We start from the raw sequence: 24,587 nt of genomic DNA on the forward strand, positions 1-24,587 counted from the left end.
TAAAATTAGAAATTAAGTGCTATTTTGTGATAGCTTTGGCTTTTATTTCTGCTCTTTAAGGAATCACACAGAGCAAATCTTCCAGATTCTTTGGAATTTTAAAAAAATGTTTCCTTTTCCTCCTTCTACCCACTCTTCACCCATTGTTCACTTGGAGCAGGAAAGCCCTATAATTCCCCAACTCTAGGCCAAAAGGAACTGTACTCAAGGCAGGCTTAAATACAACTCTGAGATATTACCAGACACCTTTCATGGGTAGCAAGCAGCATGGATATTGGCTTGTCCTTGGGAAGTTCATTACCTTATTGGGCAAATGAAGACCATAAAATGAAACCGCTAGAGAACAGAGTGGGTGACTGAATAATTAAAGGGTGTTCAGGTGGACCCGTCCACAAATGCTGTAGGAGTTCAGTGGAGAGGTCTGTGGGCATCTTTCTGGAAGCAGTGAGGCATGCATGGAAACATAAAGCAGAGGTCTCATTTTTTTAAATTGCTAACCAATATCAATAAAAATTTGGGGGGGCACACCCTCAAAAAATGTGGGTTTCTTTGCTTGTTTATAAATTCTTTACATGTGCTAATGTAACTAATGAATATCTCATGGCACAAAATACATTGGAGGAAGGGTCATGGTCAATGATGGTGAATATAAATCCTTAATTTTAAATAATCATCTTCATAATTTTGCTTTGCATCGTATAGAGCTACCTTCCTGTCAGATTTGATTTGATCATCATTGTTTCATTTTGTTTGTTAAATCGAGGTAACCTACCTTATCTTGGAATAGAAGCATAAGTTCTGCCATTTTCGTTTGCTTACTTATACTTACACGGTAACTTCTGCATTGAGGCTGCAATCTGTGAAACCTAAGCATAGCATTTCCAATTACCTGAGCCTCCAGAAAAGTCATGAGCCTGCATAGGGGTTTGGCCAGGGGCAACAGAAATAATGCCAGCCCTCTGAGAAAAGTTAAAGGGACAGTAGAAGAACAAAATACAGTTGTTTATGATTACATCTCACAAGTCGTATCTGTGAAGCAGACCGCTTTCATAAATAAAATTAGAGGTTTAGTATTTCCTGCCTGTACCCAAATGATTGCTGCATGCATTGTCTATCCTGCTTTGGAAACCTCTCCTGAGTGAATGTGTAAAATTTGGATGGGTAATTGAAAGGGACAGTAATTCCTAAGACGTTAATGGTTAAGAGCATAGTCAGATACCAAATGCAAATTCAGAAAAATAGCTCACACTTCTTGAACCCCCAGATGTATTTCCAAAGGACGAATCCATCACATTTTACTTGTGATGCCTCTGTGCACTGGGGCTGTGCATTCCACCCTGGCCTAGTGATCAGGGCAGGGATTCATTGAGGTTTTCTGTCCCCTAGAACTGGAAGAAATCACAGCCACTGGAAACTTACCTTTCCAGGTTAAACTAGCATCACTGAGCCTTGAAAAGTGACGTACCATCACCTCTGCCATATTTGATTGGTCACACAAGACCAACCCTGATACCATAGGAGGGAACTACACAAAGACATGAATACCAGGAGGTAGAGGACATTGGGAGCCTTGTTGGAGCTGGCTACTGCCACGAGGTAGGCATTATTATCATCCCATTTTACAAAGGAAGAAACCGAGGGTCTGATAAATAAGTAATTTGCTCAAGTCACTAGCTTGGAAAAAGCAGACCGTGGGTTCCAACCAGGGAGTGTGACCCCAGAGCACATCCTTTTTGAGCACAGCACTGTAGCCTGATCTCACCGCAGGCCTTTTTCTAACTTCCTTTCTTCACCCCACTGCATGAAACATTGCAAATGAGATAGATTTCCTTTTGCTTAGACCATTTCAAAAGTCATTGTTTCTTAAGGGTGGAGGTTGGAGGGTTTCCAAAGAAGGAAATACAATGAGAATATCTGGCCAAAGTCCCTAACATGTACACGTTAATTAATTAACTAAGAAAATGTCATCCAGAGACTGAGAATAACAAGACCATTGACCCGATTTCAGAATCTGACATTTACAAAATGATCACAAGGTAGTGGGTTGTGTGTACATCCTGTTCCATTTCTCCCTTCCTGGTTGTTTCGGTCAGGTTGTCTCACGAGTCTGGGTGGGCTAAATTGAGCAACATTTTGCTAAAATAAGTCTGCAATATTAGACCTTAGGAAACAAAAGCCGGAAAGAGAAACTACATTTCCTATAAAAAGTGGAACTATTGGATAATATCTTGCCAACAGTATGACTGGATAGAGGGCGATCTATGTGTGAGAAGGAGTAGGACTATGTATGATGTTTAATGTTATCTGTATAAATAATCATGAGAAAGGTAAAGTTTTGTTGTTCTTTTGTTATGATCTTTTCTTAACCAAATCTGTAGTTGCACTGAATTGTAGGCCATCATTTTAAATTAGATATGGCATGGCATTCATCAATAAACACATTTTGTTTTATTTAGTAATTTATGTTAGCATTTTCTCTATGTCAGGCCCTATTCTAAGTGCTTTAGACATATTAACATAATTTTTAAACTTCTTTTTTACAATTTGAGGCATACAGCATAAAGATTTGATATTTGTGTATATTGCAAAATGATCACCACAATAAGTCTAGTTAATATCTGTCACCATACCTACAGATTTTATTTTCTTGTGATGAGAACTTTTAAGATGTACTCTTTTAGCAACTTTAAAATATGCAAGAGTATTATTAACTGCAGTCACCATGCTGCACATTATATTTCCGTGACTTACTTATTTACGACTGGAAGTTTGTACCTTTTGACCCTCTTCATGTATTCTGTCCACTCCTCCTGCCTCCAACCTCTGGCAACCACCAATCTGTTCTCTGTAACTCTCAGGTTGATTTTGTTTTTAATTCTATATATAAGTGAGATCATATGGTATGTAGGTATATACTTATCTTTCTCTTCCTGACTTATTTCACTTATCATAATGCCCTCAAGGTCCATTCCTGTTGTTGCAAATGGCAGGATTGTTTTTATGGCTGAACCATGTGTGTGTGTGTGTGTGTGTGTGTGTGTGTGTGTGTAAGTGTAGGTATATGTGTATATATGTGTGTATAGCTGTATGTATACATATACACACACACACAGACATACACACCATATTTTCTTTTTCATTCTTCCACTGATGGACATTTGGGTTGTTTTCATATCCTGGCTATTATAAATAATGCTGTAATGCACATGGGGGTACATATATCTTTTCAAGGTAGTGTTTTCATTTTCTTCAGATAAATACCCAGAGTGGAATTGCTGGATCATATGGTAGTTCTATTTTTTTTTAAGTTCTTTCTTTTTTTTTTTTAATGTTTATTTATTTTTGAGAGAGAGAGAGAGAGAGAGAGAGAGAGCGAGCAGGGGAGGGGCAGAGAGAGAAGGAGGCACAGAATTCAAAGCAGGCTCCAGGCTCTGAGCTGTCAGCACAGAGCCTGATGTGGGGCTCAAACTTACTATCTGAACCATGAGATCATGACCTGAGCCAAAGTCAGGTGCTTAACCGACTGAGCCACCCAGGCGCCCCATATATATTTTTAAGTTCTTAGCTGATTAATCCTCTCATGAAAAATCTGCACCATCACCACAGATAAAGTCACTGCAGAACCTTTATTCCTTCTGTTTTCCAATCTCCAGCTCACTTGTTGCCCATACCAACATTGGCTTCTGCAGTCACCCTGACTTCTTCATTCTGTTCTTATGGTCCTTTCCCTGTTTTCTGGAGGTCTTTTTCTTCTCACACAGGCCATGTCTTGCAAGTCTATGTTTGGGTTCATTTTTCTGTGCATCATCCAAGGAACCATAAATCATGCCAAAGCCAGTTGTCTCGCCACCACCAAAATGGGTTCTGAATCCAAATACAAAGATGGCATCTGGTGTGGTCTAGTTTTCCCTGAATTTCTGTCTTAAGTACTGTTGCCTTTCCAGGGTGAAGAACATCAATGAGCAGTTGTTTCCTCTGAAGTAGTTGGTTGGTCATGAACTTCCTGGCCCAGATAGGTACTGTGTCCTTCTTGATGGTGGCTGAGCTTCAAGCAGCCAGGGAGGAAAAGAGAATGACTATATGGTAGTTCTATCTTTAGTTTTTTGAGGATCCTCCAGACTGAGTTCCATAATGGCTGCATCATATTTATATCCCCACCAACGGTGCACAAGGTTTCCCTCTTCTTCACATCCTCACCAACACTTGTTATGTCTTGTCTTTTTGATAATAGCCATTCTAACAGGTGTAAGGTAATATCTCATTGTGGTTTTGATTTGCATTGATTTTGATTTTGATTTGCATTTCTCTGATGATTAGTGATGTTAAGCGTCTTTTCATGTGTCTGCTGGCCATCAGGATGCCTTCCTTGGAAAAACGTATTTTCAGATCCTTTGCCCATTTTTTTAGTCAGATTTTTTTTTTTTATTTTGCTCTTGAGTTGAATACATTCTTTATATATTTTGGATATTAACCTCTTACCAGATACATGATTTGCAAATATTTTCTCCCATCTGGCAGGTTGCCTTTTCATCTTGGTGATGGTTTCCTTTGCTGTGCAGGAGCTTTTTTGTTTGGTATAGTCCTACTTGTTTATTTTTGCTTTTGTTGTCTTTGCTTTTAGTGTCCAGTTTAAAAAAATCTGGGGCGCCTGGGTGGCGCAGTCGGTTAAGCGTCCGACTTCAGCCAGGTCAGGATCTCGCGGTCCGTGAGTTCGAGCCCCGCGTCGGGCTCTGGGCTGATGGCTCGGAGCCTGGAGCCTGTTTCCGATTCTGTGTCTCCCTCTCTCCCTGCCCCTCCCCCGTTCATGCTCTGTCTCTCTCTGTCCCAAAAATAAATAAACGTTGAAAAAAAAAAATCATCACCAGGACTGAAGTCAAGGAGCTAACCGCCTATGCTTTCTTCTAGGAGTTCATGGTTTCAGGTTCTACATTTAAGTCTAATCCATTTTGAGTTTATTTTTGTATATGGTATAAGATGGTGGTCCAGTTTCCTTCTTTTGCATGTGGCTGTTCAGTTTTCCCAATACCATTTATTGAAGAGACTGTCCATTCCTCATTGTACATTCTTGGCTCCTTTTGCCACAAATTAATTGACCATATATACTTGGGCTCACTTCTAGGTCTTCATTCTGTTCCATTGATCTATGTGTCTGTTTTTGTGCCAGTGCCATACTATTTTTATTACTATACTTTGTGATGTAGTTTGAAATCAGGGAGCATGATGCCCCCAGTTTTGTTCATCTCTCTGAAGATTGCTTTGGCTAACGTGGAGTCTTTTGTGGTTCCGTGCAAATTTTAGAATAGTTTGTTCTGTTTCTATGAAAAATACAATTGGAATTTTGATGGGGATTGCATTGAATTTGTAGCTTGCCTTGGACAGTACAGAGGTTTCAAAGATTTTAATTCTGATACTATGTTGAATAAAAGTGGTTAGAATGGTCATCCTTGTCTCATTCCTGATCTTAAATGAAAAGCTTCCAGCTTTTCACCATTGAGTAGGATGTTAGCTGTGGGCTTATCATAGATGACCTTTACTGTTTTACATATTTCTATTAATCCTGACAAGGACCCTGAGAGGTAGGTATGATTACTTTTCCCATTTTACAGACAGGGAACCAGAGGCACAAGCGCTGTCCTGGTTAAGTTCCACATTACACAAGTTACAAAATAACCTAAGGTTAAGTAACCAGCCAAGATTACACAGCTAGTAAGTTTCAGAATGGAGACTGGTTCCAACCAGGCACTAGAGCTGCAGAGCCTGGCTTTTAGTCAAGCTTTTTGCCTGGAACAAAATATGGATGCCTCAGTCATTCTCTTTTGTGACCTTATAGGCCCTTCTTGCCACTAGCATCCCCTCCCTCCCATTCTCACCCCTTCTCTTGCCTGACCAGCAATTTCTGCGCTTTTTTTTTTTTTCCTAAGAGTCAATTCATGTTTACCCTCTACTATGAAGCCTTCCATGACTTGGAAGTCATAAAGATTTATGCACCTATTTCTTTGTGTTCTTAACATGCTTTGATCATTTTATTGAGACATGGACTATTTTTTAATCTACTCGGCTGCTCGTCTACCTTCTCTGTTACCAGTTCTGTGATGCACCTCTCCCCCATTTTAGGGGTGGTCCGTGTGACCTGAGGCTTTCCTTAATGCCACAATTCAGAGGCAACCATGTGAACCAGGTTGGTCTAATCCAAGTGAATCCTGGGACATGACAGGAGCTGGTGGAGAGAAACACATGATTCCGTTGTAAGTCTAGAGCTGCCGGCAGCCTTCTGTCTTCACACTGTGCCCGAGAATGAAGCCAAACTGAAGACAGGGAGAAAGGAAGGAGAGTGAAAAAGCCTGCTGGAGACATTGTTTGAACCTCTGGGTCAAACCCCACCTAAATTCAAGATACACCTTTGGACTCAATGAGCTAGACTTCCCTTTTTCAGCTTACTCCAGATGGAATTTTCAGTCATTTGCGACCAGAGGAATACTAACCAGTAGATGTATTCTACCATGTATCTATAACTATTTGACTGTACCAATGTGAACTAGACCATAATTCTTTGGGGGCAGTAGATGCTGAATAAATATTTGTTGAATGAATTTAGCTGAGGAGTGTTTTGGAGGGAACTGAGCCTAGAGCGGGGACACCTTTATGGAGGCTAATGAACTTAGCTGGTACAAAATATAATCGAGGGACTGAAGAGTGGGATTGAAGAAAAGGGACAGGAATCAAAGAATGAACAAGGCAGTGGTACAGAATGGGGTGCACAATAGTTACATTGAAGCTCGAGTGCTACCCCATTCTGTGTATTTATGTACCATTCTGTGTGTGTTTTAGTAGACTTCTCTTGATCAGCCAACTAAATTAAATTTCATATTGCTAGCTGGTTATTGCCTGTCTAAATTACCCATCTCTGCCAGTTTGTCACAGTAGAAAAATTAATGTTAGACAGAGGCTCACGTATGAGCCAATAACCGTGATTATCACAAAAAAAGGAGCTTTATTAAACAACATTCAGGTCTTCCTAGGGATAGGATTGGGAGTTGAGAGGCCCATACAACTCAGCGTGTGGTGATAGGCAGCTCCTGGACAATGTAATGGAGCATCAGCTAAGAGCAAAGGCCCTGAGTAAAATGGAAACTGGGTGGTGAAGTCGTCCTTGCCTTCCCTAACCACCAGCTAAGAGGACATCCAGTAAGAGACCCTGAGAGTTATGTGCAACAGCACCCTACAGCCAGTTCCAGGACCCAGCGGAAGGGAGGAACAAGGCGCCTCTTTGCTTCCCATCAGCTCACCTAAAAAAGGAGCTAAGTCCTACTTAGCCTCAACATCTTCACTCTCAGCCTGCCCCAGGACAGGCCAGAGGGCAAGGGAGGTACCATCCGTTTTGCTCTGGGATTATTGTACTTTTGGCCTCCTACTTTGTCACTGACCTGCAGACTGCCAGCTGCAAGGTGGATTCTGGATAACTTATGCCCAGATCAGCCATGGAGAAGACTCCATTCTCCGGGATAAAGGATCTATAGCAGTACAGATGAAGCATTCTGTGATGATGGACATGTTCTGTATGCAGTGCATTATGACAGCATCAGCCACAGTGGCTACTGGGCACTTGAGATGAATTGATGGCTAGTGCAATTGAAGCATTAAAATTTTTAATTTAATTTAATTTTAAAATGAAAATTTAAACAAGGACCAGTGGTTGCCGTATTGGATAGCACAGCTCTATAGTTTCTTTCTCACTCCTCTCTCTTGGTTTGCCTCTTCTACCTATTTCTTCACCCGTCCCTCTCCCTTCTGCTGAAATAGCTTCTGTGGGATATGGACTTTCACATTCTGGGCCAGTGCCCTAACCCAGTGGATGCACAATGAGTCAGTCAGTCTTTTAGCTAAAGAGGAGGATTCTTTTTTTTTAATGTTTATTTTTGAGAGAGAGAGAGTGAGACAGAGCATGAGAGGGGGAGGGCCAGAGAGAGGGAGACACAGAATCTGAAGCAGACTCCAGGCTCCGAGCTGTCAGCACAGAGCCTGACGTGGGGCTCGAACTCACAAACTGCGAGATCATGACCTGAGCCGAAGTCGGAGGCTTAACTGACTGAGCCACCCAGGCACCCTGAGGATTCTTGATCATGACTCAAAAACATAAAAAATAAAATGGTATGCTATCATTTCAAATTGTTAGTATTTTACACAACTCCCTTAGCTGGTTATTTACTTCTTATTAGGAAGAAACTATAAGAGCAGGAAAGATGCCTGTAAAGAGTTCTGGAGCCAGACTTCCTGGTTTAAGATCTGACTCTCTCACTTATTAGCTGTAGGCTCTTAGGCAACTTACTGAATTTCTTAGTATCTCAGTTTCCTCCTCTGTAAAATAGCAATAATAATATTGCTATATTATTGTGGTGAATCTTAAATTGTGTGTGTGTGTGTGTGTGTGTGTGTGTGTGTGTGTGTAAAGCACACAGGACAGAGATCAGCACATAGCAGGTGTCAATCAACATTTACTAATATTATTCCCTCTTCTTGGCAACCTTCTTTGCACAGAGCAGGTGCTCAAAAGAAGTTTGAGAATAAGGACTGGATTAAGTGTGTTGCCACCAGGTGGCAGTAGTGCCTCACTTATAAGGACTAACCCAACCACCAGAAGACTTCATTGGAGTCGGGGAAACTCCCTCCTTCATGAAGTCCCAGATGCGGTATGAAGAACTGAACCCCTTTCCTCTTCTGTCCTTCCTTTTCCTCTAATATCTGCCCTCTCTCTACTGTGATAAACCTTTCCTTCCCCTTGCCCCCTGCCCCACCCGTGTATTAGCCTGCTACGGCTACCGTACAAAAGACTGGATGGCTTAAACAGCAGACATTTTCTCACAGTTTTGGAGGCTAGAAGTTCCAGATCAAGATATCTTCAGGGTTGGTTTGGGTGAGGCCCCTCTCTTGGCTTGTAGATGGCTACCTTCTCACTATATCCTAACGTGATTCTTCCCTAGGCACATGCAGAGAGAGCGCTTTGGTATTTCTTCCTCTTCTAGTAAGGTCACCAGTCCATATTAGATTAGGGCCCTACCCTTACGATTTCACTTAACCTTAATTACTTCCCTAAAGACCTTATCTCCAAGTACAATCGCATTGGGTATTAGGACTTCAGCATATGAGTTTGGGGAGACCCAATTCAGTCCATAATACCACTTTTATTTATAAACTCTGTTCTCATACTTCTTACCAATGTAGCTTTTCTTTCTTACTTCCTGTTATTCACCCATCCTTGAATCTTTATATGGCTTTTCTAGGACTTGTACAGGTTGTAGCTGAACAACTCTAGGGGGCATCGTTCGTATCATGGCGTACATTTGCATATTACGACAGCATTGAGGCAGATGGCAGTAAGATGTCTTGAAGAAGAGGAGTCTTTTTCAAATTCACACAAAGGTGCTGGCCCCCTCCACTGTGTTCCTGTCCTTCTCATCATTGTTGCTTCAGCTTCTCTCCTTCCTTACTCTCCTCTTTGGGCTGAACCTGCTCCATGTTCATAAAGAGACTAATTCATCACAACACACATTATTCAGTACCTTAGGGCCAGGCTGTCTTGTGGATACCAAATGGTGCACCCTACCCTTGCACCTTTAACCAGCCAGTCCATCCACACCCAGCAGGACAACACCCAATGGAATGAGCCTCCAACAGTCCTTGGATCATTCACTGTCTGCCTTTCCCTTGTACAGACATTAGGACCCAGGCAGGGAAGGGAAGAGGAGACATGTAGTATTGTAATGTAAATTAGCATTTATTGAACACTTACCATGCGCTGCACACAGTTCTAATTCTCTCTGCGTATTACATTTAATCATCAAAACCATGCTCTCATTTTCTAGATGAGAAAACTAAGCTGTAGACAACGGGCAGAGACTCCTAATTGTTCCCTAATTTCTGTCTTCTCTATTTTTCTTTAAGTAATTGAAGCTGATGGATTTTGGCTAGACCCAGGGGTGCCCAAGAATGGCCACATTTCTCAGCCTCCCTGGCAGTTTGATGTGGCCACATTACTTAATTTGGGCCAGTTGGATGTGAATAGAAAAGAGGGCTGCAATTTCAGTGTTCCATCCTTGAAAGGAAGCTTCTTGCTCTCTCTGTCCTCTTTTCCTTGTCCCCATGCTTGGACAGTAGTGAGCCAGCTTTGACCATGGAAACAAGGAGCATAGGATGAAGAAGAGAAGAGCAACGACATAGAAGGAACCTGGTCTGTAGATGAGCTTATGGGACAAATGTACATGTTGACCCTAAATCTATCTTCAGATTATTATGTGAACAAGAAGTAAACTTGTCTTGTTTGAATCACTATAGTTTGGGTGTCTTTATTACAGCATCTTAGCATGTTCTTTCACTAAAATGGAGAAGTTAAGTAACATGCCCAAGATCACAAAGGTAATAAATGACAGCAAAAGGATTTTAACTCAGGTAATGATTTGAATCCAGAACCCAAGCTAATTGTACAATAATCCAAAGCCTAAGCTTAACCACTAACTGTATAATAAGATCTTATTCCTCCAAAAGTTCATAATCTCCAGGCAAGACCACCCCTTGTATTGGGCTTTGAAGGACAGTCAAATGGGCTGTAAAACACAAACTGTATAATCTTTTCATTGAATACCTGGAAACCCCATGATCATTCCCTTCTTTGGGGCAGTAGAGATCTGGTTAAAATGTAAACACAATGTGGGAGGGACAACACAAAAATCCATTATAACCATGGAACTCTTGGTACTAGGTAATTTCTCATGCTATCTGACCTGTCAAGGTTGAGACAGAAAGGGATAATGGACACACAAATTTTTTTTTTCAATATATGAAGTTTATTGTCAAATTGGTTTCCATACAACACCCAGTGCTCATTCCAAAAGGTGCCCTCCTCAATACCCATCACCCACCTTCCCCTCCCTCCCACCCCCCATGAACCCTCAGTTTGTTCTCAGTTTTTAACAGTCTCTTATGCTTTGGCTCTCTTCCACTCTAACCTCTTTTTTTTTTCCTTCCCCTCCCCCATGGGTTTCTGTTAAGTTTCTCAGGATCCACATAAGAGTGAAAACATATGGTATCTGTCTTTCTCTGTATGGCTTATTTCACTTGCATAACACTCTCCAGTTCCATCCATGTTGCTACAAAGGGCCATATTTCATTCTTTCTCATTGCCACATAGTACTCCATTGTGTATATAAACCACAATTTTTTTTATCCATTCATCAATTGATGGACATTTAGGCTCTTTCCATAATTTGGCTATTGTTGAGAGTGCTGCTATAAACATTGGGGTACAAGTGGCCCTATGCATCAGTACTCCTGTATCCCTTGGGTAAATTCCTAGCAGTGGACACACAAAATTTAATGGAATGCCACAAGGGAGGTGGGTAAAATAGAGCATGGGAGAACAGAGAGTCCAGGAAGGAAACAGAAGAATCCTTTGCCTTGAAAGAAGGTGTGGTAGACAGAGTAATACCCACCCACCCTCCAAAGACATCCATGTCCCAATCCCTGGAACTGTGAGTAAATTACACTACAAAAGGGATTTGGTAAATGAAGGATTTTGAGTTAGAGAGATTATCCTGGATTATTTGGGTGGACCCAGTCTACGCTCAGGGGGCCTTATAAGGGAAAGAGGGAGGCAGGAGAGGGAGAGTCAGAGAAGCCAAGAGGATGACAGAAGCAGAGGTCAGAGAAAGAGAGATTTGAAGATGGTACACTGTGGCTTTGAAGAGGAAGGAAGGAGCCATGAACCAAGGAAAATTCTCCCCCAGAGCCTCCAGAAGAATGAAGCCATGCCAACATCTTGATTTTAGCCAAGTCAAGCCCATTTTGGACTTCTGACCTCCAGAACTGTGAGATAATACATTTTTTCAAACCACCAACCTTGTGGTACTTTTTTAGCAATAAGAACTTATACAAGGAGTGTGGTTGTCTGGGTCCCTGAGAGACACAATTGGCACATGAACAGACTGTAAGTAATGGTTTTACGGAGGTCAAGGGCACCACAAAGTGATGGAGAAGCACCAAGAGATTAACAACAGCAGGAAACCAGTACCATCCTGAGGCCTGAAGGGCATGGAAGAAAGAAGGGCATCACTGAAGACCGGCAGAACTAGAGCCATGGAGAAGACACCCAAGAAGAAGCTGAGGCCACATGGGCTGGGCTGTGGGTTGGGCACATCTCCCAAAGGTGTCTGTTAGGTACAGTAAGCTCTGACGGCAAAGAATTCTTTTGTCCCTAAGAAAAGATTCACAATGAATCCCTCAATCTCTGAGGTCAAATCAGACAATATTAGAGTTAACTTAATGAGGAAGGTTCTCCATTAGACTCCCTTATTTTTATGTCTTTCATTCTTGTTCTAGCCTATTCTTTGTCTTGCATATGTAAAAATGCCTTTAGTGATTATGACTTATGCTTCTTATTTCAATACATCCTTTTAGTGGAAAAAAATATATATATAAATGGATTATAGGGTATAAAAAGAAATGCAGTTATCCATGCATGCAAAAGCTTAGCTCATTGGCCAAAGCTGTAAGCTGAGTACCTCCGTGCACCTTGGGGCAGTGACCCATATTTCAAGCAAAGTAGCAAGGGGAATATTTCAAGCGTCTCTAGTTTTAATATAGTGCATAGGTAGTGGCTACCCTGATCTTGCAAGTCATACCTAGAATCAATTGGGGGAATGTGCAAGGGGACGTGGGTACTTTGATCTTTTCATAGTTTCCTTCTTGGTAAATAAATTTATATTTCAAGCCGAATCTCATCTTGCAATTTCCTGCCAACTTTAGTTCTCTGTAAAACTTATCTTTTCTTTTTCCACCTCTGCCCCCAGCCAACAAACACCTTACCTTTTTAATTGTCTAGATTTAAATACAATGTTTTAGAGAAATGAAGCATGTGATAACAGTTCCTGCAGCCCTTCCCCACAGCATGACATTAATTTGGACCTCTGTTTTCACTCAAACTTTGGAATTGCCCCCTGATTTATATTAAATATACCTACATTTGAAGACTTAGAGGTAATCTAAGTGGAAACAGCTTGATTCTCTAAAGAAAAAATAGTAAAAATCAGAGTAAAATAATTATAAGCAAATTGGAAGAACAGACTCAATTTTGTCACCAATAATTTTTAGAATTTGTAGAGTGTCATTTGTTATTACTCTCTGTTTCCACATCTCCAGCCAAAACAAGTTCTAAGCACATTTGAATGTATTTTTATAGATGAAGTCAATGAATTTAACATGATCATTTTTTAAAACTTTTAAATCCAGATAAATTATGTAGTGAAATCCCATTCATTTGGATTTCGCCCATGTTTGCCATGATTTGGATACGAGTCGGTTTAAAGTTTACTTTTCCAGTTACTGGGGGAAAGGGTTTACTAGGAAAATAATATAAATATGATTTCAATCTATTTAAGAAGTCAAATGGCTTCCAAGTACTTGAAAAAGCTTTGACATTTTCAATTTGCATGTAAGTCATTTACTTTGATAATGACAAATGACTATCAAGGTTCCTGACTTCACTGATATTTACGTTGGACTTTGTAAGTCTACAAAACGTTTCTGTGAGTCAGAATTTTTGTTCTCACTGTATAGAGACATTCATTCATTTCTTCATTTAATAAATATTTTATGGAGCACCTCCTATGTGCCAAGCATTGGTCCAGGTGCTAGAAAGAAAATGGTCTGATTAAACTGGGACCTATACACAGGTTATATTCATCCTCTTACCACCCCCACCCCCACCGTGACATCCCAGTAGGTATTAAACCTGGAGGGCCCTTTAAGCACAGAGTGTATGTCTTAGCTACCTGACTCTCAGAATGCCCCGTATCTAGAACTGAGCTTGGCACATAGTAGCTGCTCAATAAATGTTTGTTGAATGAAACACTTCTGACTCCCAGTCCAGTGCTCTTCTGCTATCACACATCTAAGACTTGTGTTAGGTGCTGGGCTACAAAGTATATCTCAACTAATCCTCCAAATAATGCTAAGAGGTGATAGTATAAGTCTCTTCTAAAGTGTAACTCAGGGGGCTGAAAGTAACTTGACCAGGGTCACGTATCTGATAAGTGGCAGAATCAGAATTTGGGTGCAGGAGTGTTTAATTCCAATGCCATACTACCCTATACTGCCCCCAGAGCTGACTTGTAACTATTAGGTAGCTATGTGCTAAAATTCAAGATCCACAAAGGCAGGGATTTTATACTTTGCTTTGTTATTACTGTATTTCCAGAGCCAAGAATGTACCTGGAACACTTTGCCACCATGTATGCTCTTAAGACATATATATGTAGTATAAATACATTATTTAATTAAAATGATCTGACAGGACATCCATTTGGTAACATGTTGTTTGACATTTGTTGTGTCACTGACAATCACAGGCACTGTCGGTTGCTATTTCTTCCATCACTCCAGTTGGAATAGCTCTGATTTTGTGTCCATCTTGCTCAAATATGACTCAAGGAAGAGGCATCCTATTCCTGCTCTAAGCCAGGGATTTTCAAGTAAATGTCATTTGGCAGTGTCTGGAGACACTCTTGGTTGTCATAATAGGGGGAGGTTGTGCTTCTGACATCTAGTGGGTAAAGCTCAGAGATTCTGCTAAACATTTTGCAGAGCCTAGGATAGCTTCCTACAATAATGAATCATCAAATCCAAAATGTCAGCGGTGCTGAGGTTGAGAAACCCTGGTCGAAGCCAATCGCGGCCTTTCCATTTCTCATGCAGTGAGTGCTTTAGATCCGATCATGTGAAGTAATTCTGGTCAATGAGACATGAGCAGAAATCCATGAGGGGAATGGGGCAGAGAATATCGATTACCTGCCCTTATTCATTTTTCCTTTTTAGTAGTAACACCCCTTCAGTGTGAGCTAGGCACATGCCCATCCACAAAACCATACTGCTCAGCCTCCCTTGCTGCAGGGTATGGCCATGTGGCTGTTTTGGCCAAGGGGATATGAGAAGAAGTGTTGAGTCTCATTTCCGGATCGTGTGTTTAAAAGGGGATTGCTGTGCTTCACTTTTTCTCCTTTCCACTTCCCGCAGACTGGGAGGTGATATTGGTGATTCAACTTGAAGACACAGCGTGACTTCAAGAGTAATAAGACAGACTTACTCGTATTGGGATTGGTACATGAGAGATAAACACGCTTCTCTCTTATTCAAACCATCATATTTTTGAGACTTTCTGTTTTAGCAGCTTGACTTGTATTCTAATATGGAGTGCTTCTGACTAAGCTTTTCCGCTCTGATAAAAGACACACGTGTACCTACACACACGCACACACACACCTGCACACACACAGGAAATGACTCTGTCCAAAAGACGATGTGGGGTTTGTGCAGAATGTCTGGAACCATGAATGCCATCTTGTTACCATGAGGTAAGGTAGCCAGAGGGACAAAGCTGACCTTCCAAGTGAGAATGGTGTGGGATGGTTGTAAAAAACCCAAGTCTTTCTAGACATTGTTGAAGCATTAAATTAACTTCGCTTCTGCCCTACCACAAGACTTCTTGTTAAGCAACATAGTAAATTCTCAATATCATTTAAACTATTTAAACTTTCAAAAAAAATTATAGCCCTGTCCTAATTAATTCCCTTTATGTACTCAAGCATAAAGATATTACATGTCATTTTAAGTACTCAGATGTTTTTTGGTTAACTTCTATTGCCTTCTTCCTTATTTTCTATCCGCTCTCAAGTTAATCTGAATCTGTGAGATTTCTTTGCTGGAGGTGAATATGTTGGAGAAACATACACTACCAGTCAGTCCCTTGAGGAAACGAGGATACGGAGAGCATTGCCCCTGAAAATGCTTCCTGGTTGGAAACTAGAAGAGCCACTTTGAGCAGGTAGAATGAAATCGAATAAGAGACTCAGCTTCCAAGCAGTCAAGAGTAGGACTGCCACGGGGAATCGTGTAGACTGTGAGCTGCAGCAGGCAGGATTGGGGTGGGGTGGGGTGTCTTAGGGAATGCCGGTTCCATGTCAACGGTGCCCCCTAGTGTTCTGTAGTGCACGACCTGTGTAACTACCCTAGGTCACCCCACATTAGAGGGTGCCCATGTCCAGTATTTTTTTTAATTTTTAAAAAAGTTTTTATTTATTTATTTTGGGAGAGCACAGGTGGGGGAGGGGCAGGGAGAGAGGGAGAGAGATCCCAAGCAGGCTCCACACTGTCAGCACAGAGCCCAACGTGGGGCTCGAACTCACTAACCGTGAGATCATGACCTGAGCTGAAATCAAGAGTTGGATGCTTAGCTGACTGAGCCACCCAGGCGTCCCCCGTGTCCAGTATTTTAAACTAATTACATCCATCTATTTTGCTGCCACTAAAGCCTCACTCGTAACCCTTCCGTAGTTATGCTGCCTGGAGACTCCCTTGAAGCCATTAAGCTCATGCTAACAGGCTTGCAATGTAGGCAAACTCCTTAGGTGATCTTGAAATGACAGCAAAGGCTGTTCCCCGGAGGCAATGACAAATCCTCTTTGCTTTCCTCTTGGCAGGTGATTTAGAGAAGGGCCTTTGCTCTCTCCCTAAGCGCTCTGCTCTTCACATCTGCGTACCCACCACTGAAGGGCCAGTGGGAAGATGAATTTCCATTCACTTCCTAACAGCAGCTGGCTCCTCCTTTTGGACTCATCTTGAATTGTTTGCCAGACCAGCCAATTAGTCTCTTCACCCTTCCTGAAGCTTCCCAGGGAAGCAATTCCACAACCAGCAACTCCCTCATTATCCCACTTCTTCTAAGCACTGTGATTCTAAGTGTCCACCATGAGAAAGAAGCTGATTTGCACAGATTCTTTAACCCTTCCTTGAAAGACTTCAATCTCTCTCTCTCTCTCTCTGTCTCTCTCTCTCTGTCTCTCTTTCATACACACACACACACACACACACACACACACACAGCATCTATACCCTGATCCGAGGTAGGAAAACAAGGTAAGACTATGCAGCATTCAAGAGTACATTTGAAAGTGAGACTTAATTTCAGTTGGAATGTAGTTTTGAGAAGTCACATTTCTGCTTAAATACAGTGTGGAAGGCAACACATAGGGACTATATTTCTTGATCTGCACTACTGGGCACAATAAAGAGTTTTTCCTAATTTATGGATGTTAGTATGAAAGAAATTGTATAAGGGCATAAAATCAACTTGTTATATACATTGAAAATTTTGTGAATGTTTATTTGTTTTTGAGAGAGAGAGAGAGCACGAGCGAGGGAGGGACAGAGAGAGAGGGAGACACAGAATCCAAAGTAGGCTCCAGACTCTTTGCTGTCAGCACAGAGCTCGACGTGGGGCTTGAGCTCAGGAACTAAACTGTGGGATCATGACCTGAGTCGAAGTTGGATGCTAGCCGAGCGAGCCACCCAGGCGCCCCTCAACTTGTTATACGTTTAATAAATTATTAGAAATAAGTGGCCCAATTCAATTGAGCTCTCTATTCTCAATTTACTACTAAATTCTCCTTTAGTTCTTAATTTCAAAGTATAATTACATCTCTCATTCCCCAAACCCAGGATGAATGATTGGTTACCTTGCAGAGTGGGCCAGAGATTCTCCTGGTTCAGTTATCTAGGGCATCTATTTGAATATTGTTACTTCTCTGATACCTGAGCAAAGTGTCCATAGGTTGTACAGAGTGGGCAACTGTTTCAACTCCACGGACACAGGGGCAAGGGGACGGGGTAAAGATATTTGTAGGGCAAGCTCTGTGCACACAAGGGTGGGAGTATTCTGTTCCTCCACTTCTCTGCTGTCATTATTGCAACTTCTTTGGGTCCTGTAATTACCTCAGATGGGAGAGGAGGGGGTTTGAATTCCTCTTGGTGGCTGGGGTGGTGGTTAAGGCCTGGACATAGGGTGAACCACACTGAGGACAACCCCCACCCTGAGACGAGCTCATTTTCGTGTCAATAATCACAGGATTGTTGTACTTCAGTGAGTGAATATCAGTGAGGCACTCAGAACGGTGCCTGGTACACAGAATGCGACACCTAACACCTAAGAATGCAACACCGTTCCCTTGCGTTCGTTCCTCTCCTCCAGTGCCTTATGCAAACATGCACTCGACAGGTGTTTGCTGAGTGGATGGACTTCCCACTCTGTGCACCCTGGTGGCTTGAACTGTCTCAGAAGATCTCCCTTTTGGGAGATCGGTTGGTTCTTTTTCTTGCCTCCCTTAACAAAAGGGGCATTTGCTCAATACCTGAGCTAAATCTTGAACAAAGGGCTCCCCTTGCAGCTCTGTTCAAAGCGAGGAAGCTTCTGACTTTGCAGTAAGCTGGGGACCCCTGTTGGCAGCAAAAGAATAAAGGAAACTGGAAGCATCTGGATAATAAAACTGCCGCAAGTCACTGCAGGAAGTAGCAGCTGGCTCCAAAAATGCCATTGCACCAGATTTTATATATAATAGGGAGGGCTGGTCCCTCTGGAGAGGAGACAGTCAAGGGTTCCTTCAAGAAGGAACCAACTTCTGTAAATCAGGAAACGTCAAAGTACTGACGGTCCAAGGGAAGGCCCGGCACCTCCCCAAAGTGAGTCATTTACTCCCGCGGAACCCGGAAAGTCAGGCCCATTTCTACACCTTTGTGGTGCCCCTTCCCTTACTCTATCCCCCAAGAATGTGGTCCGTGAGCAGATTTATACCTTTCACACCCTTTCTTGCCGGAAGGCTCCCTTCCCATTGTTTCACAGCTGGCAACTTCTCCAAACTCTCCCTGGGAAGCCCTGCCCTGCATCACACCCTCTCCTGTCAACCACAGCCTCACTTGCTCTCACACCTGTCTTTCTGGGGCCCTTTAACTGTGAAATCTTCCATTTTACAAACCAATTAAAGGTGTGTGATTAGGCTCCTAACAGCCGTGCTGTGCTGCCTCCTTTTCTCTCATTCCCTTACTCCAGCCTCGCAGCGGGAAGCACTCTGTTTTTCGAAGAAACCAGAAGTAAGTCGCTGGAGATTCCTTAATGGGGACGGGGTTTTCTTTTGGGGTGATGAAAATGTTTTGGGACCGGATGGAGGTGGGCGGTTGCACAGTATTGTGAAGGTACTAAATGTTGTGGAGTCATACACTTTAAAGTGGTTAATGTTATGTGAATTTCACCTCGGTACAAAACTTAAATTACTTTTCCGGCCAAGTAATGGTTCAGATTCTCGGGTAACCAGGGTTAGGGAAATACTGTACATGGAGGAATGAGGAGAGACACCCAAGGGCTTGCCTTCCTCACAGCCAGAGGCCAAGAGGGCAAAGAAAAAAAGAGAAAACAAGCCCAGGTGCCCCAGGGCGTGGGCTGAGGCAGTTCCTTGCCAAGGCCTCAGCCAGCCATTGAGATAAAGCTAAAACACCTGAAGGTTTAACTTTTCTACAAGGGCAACAACATTTCTTTTTCTGTGACAGTCCCTTTGGCTGCGTTGGTGATAACTGGCCATTCAGTTCTCTGCATGAAGTTGTTCATCCCATAAGCAAACACTGCTGGAGTCTGACAACAGCCTCTAAGCTGGTTAATTTTAGCCTCTAAAGGCTAATTATCAAATTTTTAAAAAGCCAGCATTCACAGAGTTTCCTTTCACTTCCGCCTTTCGTAGAAGCTTCTGGAGGCATCCTGCACCTGGGTTAGGGTTTTCAGAGAAAATAAGGGTGCCCTGTTCAATTTGAATTTCAGATAAAGGACAAATACTTTTTTAAGTGTAAGTATATCCCATGTGATATTTGGGCCATACTTATATTGAAAACGTGTTCGTTGCCTGTTTGTAATTCAAATTTACTGGGATGTCCTATATTTTTATTTGTTACATCTGGCAACCTCTGAAGGACTCTCTGAAATTCTGACTGATAGGGTTGTAGGCTATGCTCAGACCGGGAGTTCAGAGCAGGGACGGTCTCCTCTGGGGCTTGTACTATGTCATCAGCCTCCCTCACCAAACCCCACCTCCACTCCATGAATATTCAGTCTCCCAAATGATTGTCTGGCTTCAAAGACCACAAGCCTCAAATTTGTAACAAATGCCAGGCCTGGTGGCAGTAGTAGCCCCTGTGATGTACATCAGGTGGGCAACAGCCTGCAGCATTGAAGCTTCCAAATGCAAACAAGCTGTGATCAGGCAGCGTGTAGAAGGGGCCAACCAAATCCCACAGCAACCTAGCTCCTGAAGAACATTCTGTGCTGGCAAGACCCACTTCTGGTAGAAAATTTCCTAGAGGGGCGCCTGGGTGGCTTAGTGGGTTAAGCGTCTGACTCTTAGTCTTGGCTCAGGTCATTATCTCACTGTCCCTGAGTTTGCGTCCTGCATCGGGCTCTGCACTGACAGCGTGGAACCCGCTTGGGATTTAGCCTCTCCTTCTCTCTGCCCCTCCTCCACTGGGTGCATGTGCGTGCATGCTCGCTCTCTCTCTCTCTCTCTCTCTCTCTCTCTCAAAATAAATAAATACACTTAAAAAAAAATAAAAAAGAAAAGATCCAGGAGAGTTGCTAGAAGCTGGCCATTCTGGACTTTGACATTCTTCTCCTGCTTTTGTTCTCCTGAGTTATTCTTAGGCCACTGAAGTCTATGTGAGAAAGAAGTCTAATCACAGTGGGAAAGTGGTTTGACAAACAATTAGGAACTCAACACAGCTTGATTATGCTACCCTGGCTGTGGGCTGGATGACCATTATTTAAAAAATATATTTTTGATGTTTACTTATTTTGAGAGAGAGAGAGAGAGAGAGAGAGAGAGAGAGCAAGCGAGTGCAGGGGAGGGGCAGAGAGAGAGGGAGACACAGAATCCGAAGCAGGCTCCAGCCTCTGAGCTGTCAGCAGAGAGCCCGATGTGGGGCTTGAACCCATGAACTGTGAGATCATGACCTGAGCCGAAGTTGGACGCTTAACCAACTGAGACACTCAGGTGGCCCTGGACCACTATTAATGCCCACTTGCTTCAGCTAAGATCTAGAATCACGTACAGGGCAATAGAAGGAGAAGAACTCTTTGTCAATATCTAACCCCTGGAAACAATTGACAGGGCTGGTAGTAAACAGCACCCTCCCACCTCATCAAGCCCATCATCCAGCCCCTTTCCTCCATTTGCTTGAAGATTGAAGGGGGAGAAAGGCTTGACCCTCAGGATGGAACTCACCCCAGTGTCCGTCTTACCCTGCAAAGTTCAAACAAATCTGCTAGAGGCCGAGGTGGCGATCTTGTCATGTGTGTCTCCCTCAATGGAGGCAGTCTGCCAGACCCCCAGAAACACACAATGCTTTGGCTCCCACTCAAAAAACACCAACATTCATTGCCGACAATGTCCCCACCTACCACCAGTCCCTACCCACCCCTTCCTGGAAAATGTGATGGAGGAGGGGTAATGGGTCAACTCCAACACCACCTGGCCCTCAGCAGTAGACCTGGACGCCGGCCCGGAAGCAGCCCTGGCCCGGTGCACAGACAGTTCCTTGGGGACGTGCACGGTGTGGCACATCCTTATTCTCACAGCTTCAGCTTCCTGTGGGCTGTGGAATCACCTTTGTTGGTTTGGGTCTCTCTGACCTTGGATGATATGGGAAAGAGGCCAGTGGGTGAAATTGGGAGGCTGAGCTGTGATATGTCACAATCCGGCTTAGGGTGGGACACTTTGTCCCCAAAGAGGGAGGGTGACTTCCTACCACACCCAGCCACAGCACAGCCTTTCCCGGGACAACAGGCCCTCCCCTTCTCCCCATCTAACTCTAAAAATATATGCCACGTACGATGGCCCAGTTGCCTTCGGAGGTAATCCAAACCTGGCCAAGAAGCTAACACTCAATTCTTTGTCTACTGCTTCAGGAAGTCTTAACTCCCTTTAGGATAGCTGGGTTTTGGAGACTTTCTGGGGGGTGAGTGGAAAGTATAAAAGCATACTTTCAGAGGTTTGCTCACTAAACAGTGTTTTGCTGAAAACTCACAATGATTCCAGCGGCAACTGACTGAAATCGTACCCTCAAATCGATGTTCGCTAATCCAGAAATCTTGTAAATATGATATGTTTCTCTCAAACATTTCAAACTGGAAGTGACTCTATCACATTTGCCTGGTCAGACAAAACACCCGGCGGCCTCAGCCAGCTCCCAAAGGGAGACGAAAGGGAGACGACGGTAAGTGAAATTTGGCTCACTCAACACGGTCTTGAAAAGACTAAGCAAAACAATCACTAAAATAGTCGGGGAACCTGATGATAGGACAGATCTTCCTTCTTTCGTAGACTCAGTGGAGTAACTGAATTTCCTATGCACACAACCTGTTGGGGCCATTCAGATTACTGAAGTGAATGAAACGAGAGAGATTTTATTTCGTCTCAAGTTTTCTCTAGCTGTCCTTTTTGGAGGGTCTTTTATGTGTCCCTCGTCAAATTTCTCCTCAGCCTGGGGCTCCCTATTTGTCATTCCATGCCCAGGAATGCTCCCAGCTTGAAAATTCTTCAGGCCTCACTTTAAGTTTCTCCTCCCCAGAGAAACTTTTCCTGACTCCCTCCTTCTTTCCTGACTATCTCCTCCTGACTACTACCTTAGCTTAGGTTTTCTTGTTATAATGTCTTCCCGGTTCTTGTTACCATTAGAGCATTTACCACAAATGGCATTTTCATGTTGAGTTATGGCTCCTTCCTAAGCTATAAACTCTATAAATGCAGTGTTTTAGGGGCGCCCACGTGGCTCAGTTCGTTAAGCAACCAACTCTTGGTTTCGGCTCGGGTCATGATCTCACGGTTCGAGAGTTCAAGCCCCACGCAGGCTCCCCACTATTAGTGCAGATACTCTCTTTCTCCCTCTTTCCCTGCCCTTCCTCTGCTTGCGTGCATGATCTCTCTCTCTCTCTCTCAAAATAAACAAACTAAAAAAGAAAAACCCAAAACACAAAAACAGTGTTGTAGGTTGAATTGTGTCCCCTCAAAAAGATACGTTGAAGTTGTAAACTTCTGGTGCCTCAGAATATAACCTTATTTGGAAATAGGGTTGTTATTGGTATGATTAGTTAAAAAGAGGCCATACTGGAGTAGGGTGGGTCACTGCCCCAAGATGGCTGGTGTCTTTTTATATAAAAAGAAGAGACACAGAAACAGAGGCACACAGGGAGAATGCCATGCGAGGATGGAGGCAGAGATCAGGGTCCAGCTGCAAGCCGAGTGCCGGCATATCACCAGAAGTTAGGAAAAGGCAAGGAAGGATTCTCCCCTATGGTTTCTGAGCACGTGTGGCCCTACCAACACTGTGATTTCAGACTTAAAGGCTCTAGAACTGTGAGAGAAAAAAATGTTTGTTGTAAGCCACACCATGTGTGCAGTGCTTTGTTACAGAGCCCTAGGAAGCTAACAGAAGCAGGGATGTTACCTATTTTGCTTCTTGCTCTATCCTCAGCATCTAACTCCGTGCCAGCATAGAGTAGATGCTTAATGAAGATTTGCTGAGTGAACAAACAGCAGCCTTGAAGATTCGCCTTTTTTAAAAAAAGAATTTCAGTCTGGTTGCTGACTGGGCTTGAGGTCAATTAACATGATCTTGTTTTACACTCCTTTGAAGGATGATACCTTTTTTTTCTTTAAGTTTATTTATTTATTTTGAGAGAGAGAGAGAGAGAGAGAGCGCGCAAGCGGGGAGGGGCAGAGAGAGACGGGGACAGAGGATCACAAGAGGGCTCCGCGCTGACAGCAGAGAGCCCGCCTGACGCTCGAACCCACGAACCACGAGATCATGACCTGAGCTGAAGTCAGATGCTTAACTGACTGAGCCACCTAGGCGCCCCAGGATGGTATCTTTTTAAATACAACAATACTGTAACAAGCGAAAGAAGGAACCGACAAAATATTCTTTGCTACCTTTCCCCTGATAGCTCTCCACAGGAAAAGCAGTGAAGTGCTTGAAGGATTCTGGCTAAAATTTAGAACTTTACCTGGAGGTTACTACGCGTTAAACCTGGGCTTCGTAAGGAAGTGCATAGTGGCTGAGTCTGTTAGCAACACTTATTAGGAAGGATCCCGGACAAGCCCCAGTTAGGTGTTAGGGGTTGGGGTGGTATAAAGAAAGGGAATACATCCTCAAGGCCTCATAAGGCTCAGTGGTGTGTAGGTGGATAGGATTCACACAGAAATGACAACTAACCTTTCTTGAGGGAATCAGCAAAGTGTTTACAGAGGAGGTGACTTTTGAACTGGTACCTGGTTGGGGCTCAGTGTATCTCACCCTGAGCATAGCGATTTCAGGAGCACCATAAGGGTGGAAAACAAATCATAGGAAGTTAAGAAAGTGTTTAGTAAGGTTAAATTATACTTCCAGGCAGTTTGGCTTGAAAGGAAGAAGAGGGAGGGAGGGAGGGAAGGAGAGAGAGAGAGAGAGAGAGAGAGAGAGAGAGAGAGAGGGGAAGACTTTTTTCAGTCTTCCCATCTCAATTATTAGCATCTGGCCAGCTGCTCAGACCAAAACCCTATGTATTAGTTGGGATGTGCTAGCTGTCTTAACGAACACCTCCAAACTCTCAGTGGCCTGAGACAACAAAGGTTTATTTCTTACTCGTGTCAGAGTCCAGTGTATGTTGGCTGGGGAAGGAGTGTTGGGGGAGGGGA

The 24,587-nt window shown here is 43.1% G+C and overlaps 1 long non-coding RNA gene and 1 pseudogene across 2 annotated transcripts in view; one reads left to right on the forward strand and one right to left on the reverse strand.

Moving 5' to 3' along the window:
- Positions 1 to 3,607: 3,607 nt before the first annotated feature.
- On the reverse strand, positions 3,608 to 5,049 carry LOC109501981 (annotated as a pseudogene).
- Positions 5,050 to 18,355: 13,306 nt separating this feature from the next.
- LOC123386688 overlaps positions 18,356 to 24,587 on the forward strand; it is a 56,806-nt gene continuing 50,574 nt past the window's right edge. Inside the window, exon 1 of one of the 2 annotated variants that reach the window (XR_006600978.1) lies at positions 18,356 to 18,966. This is a non-coding gene — a long non-coding RNA (uncharacterized LOC123386688). Of the gene's footprint in view, positions 18,967 to 21,514; positions 22,129 to 24,587 lie in introns of those variants that run through there. The other variant, XR_006600979.1, reaches the window with a different exon arrangement.

Source organism: Felis catus, chromosome B4, assembly GCF_018350175.1.
Source record: "Felis catus isolate Fca126 chromosome B4, F.catus_Fca126_mat1.0, whole genome shotgun sequence".
NCBI classification, from domain to species: Eukaryota; Metazoa; Chordata; class Mammalia; order Carnivora; family Felidae; genus Felis; species Felis catus.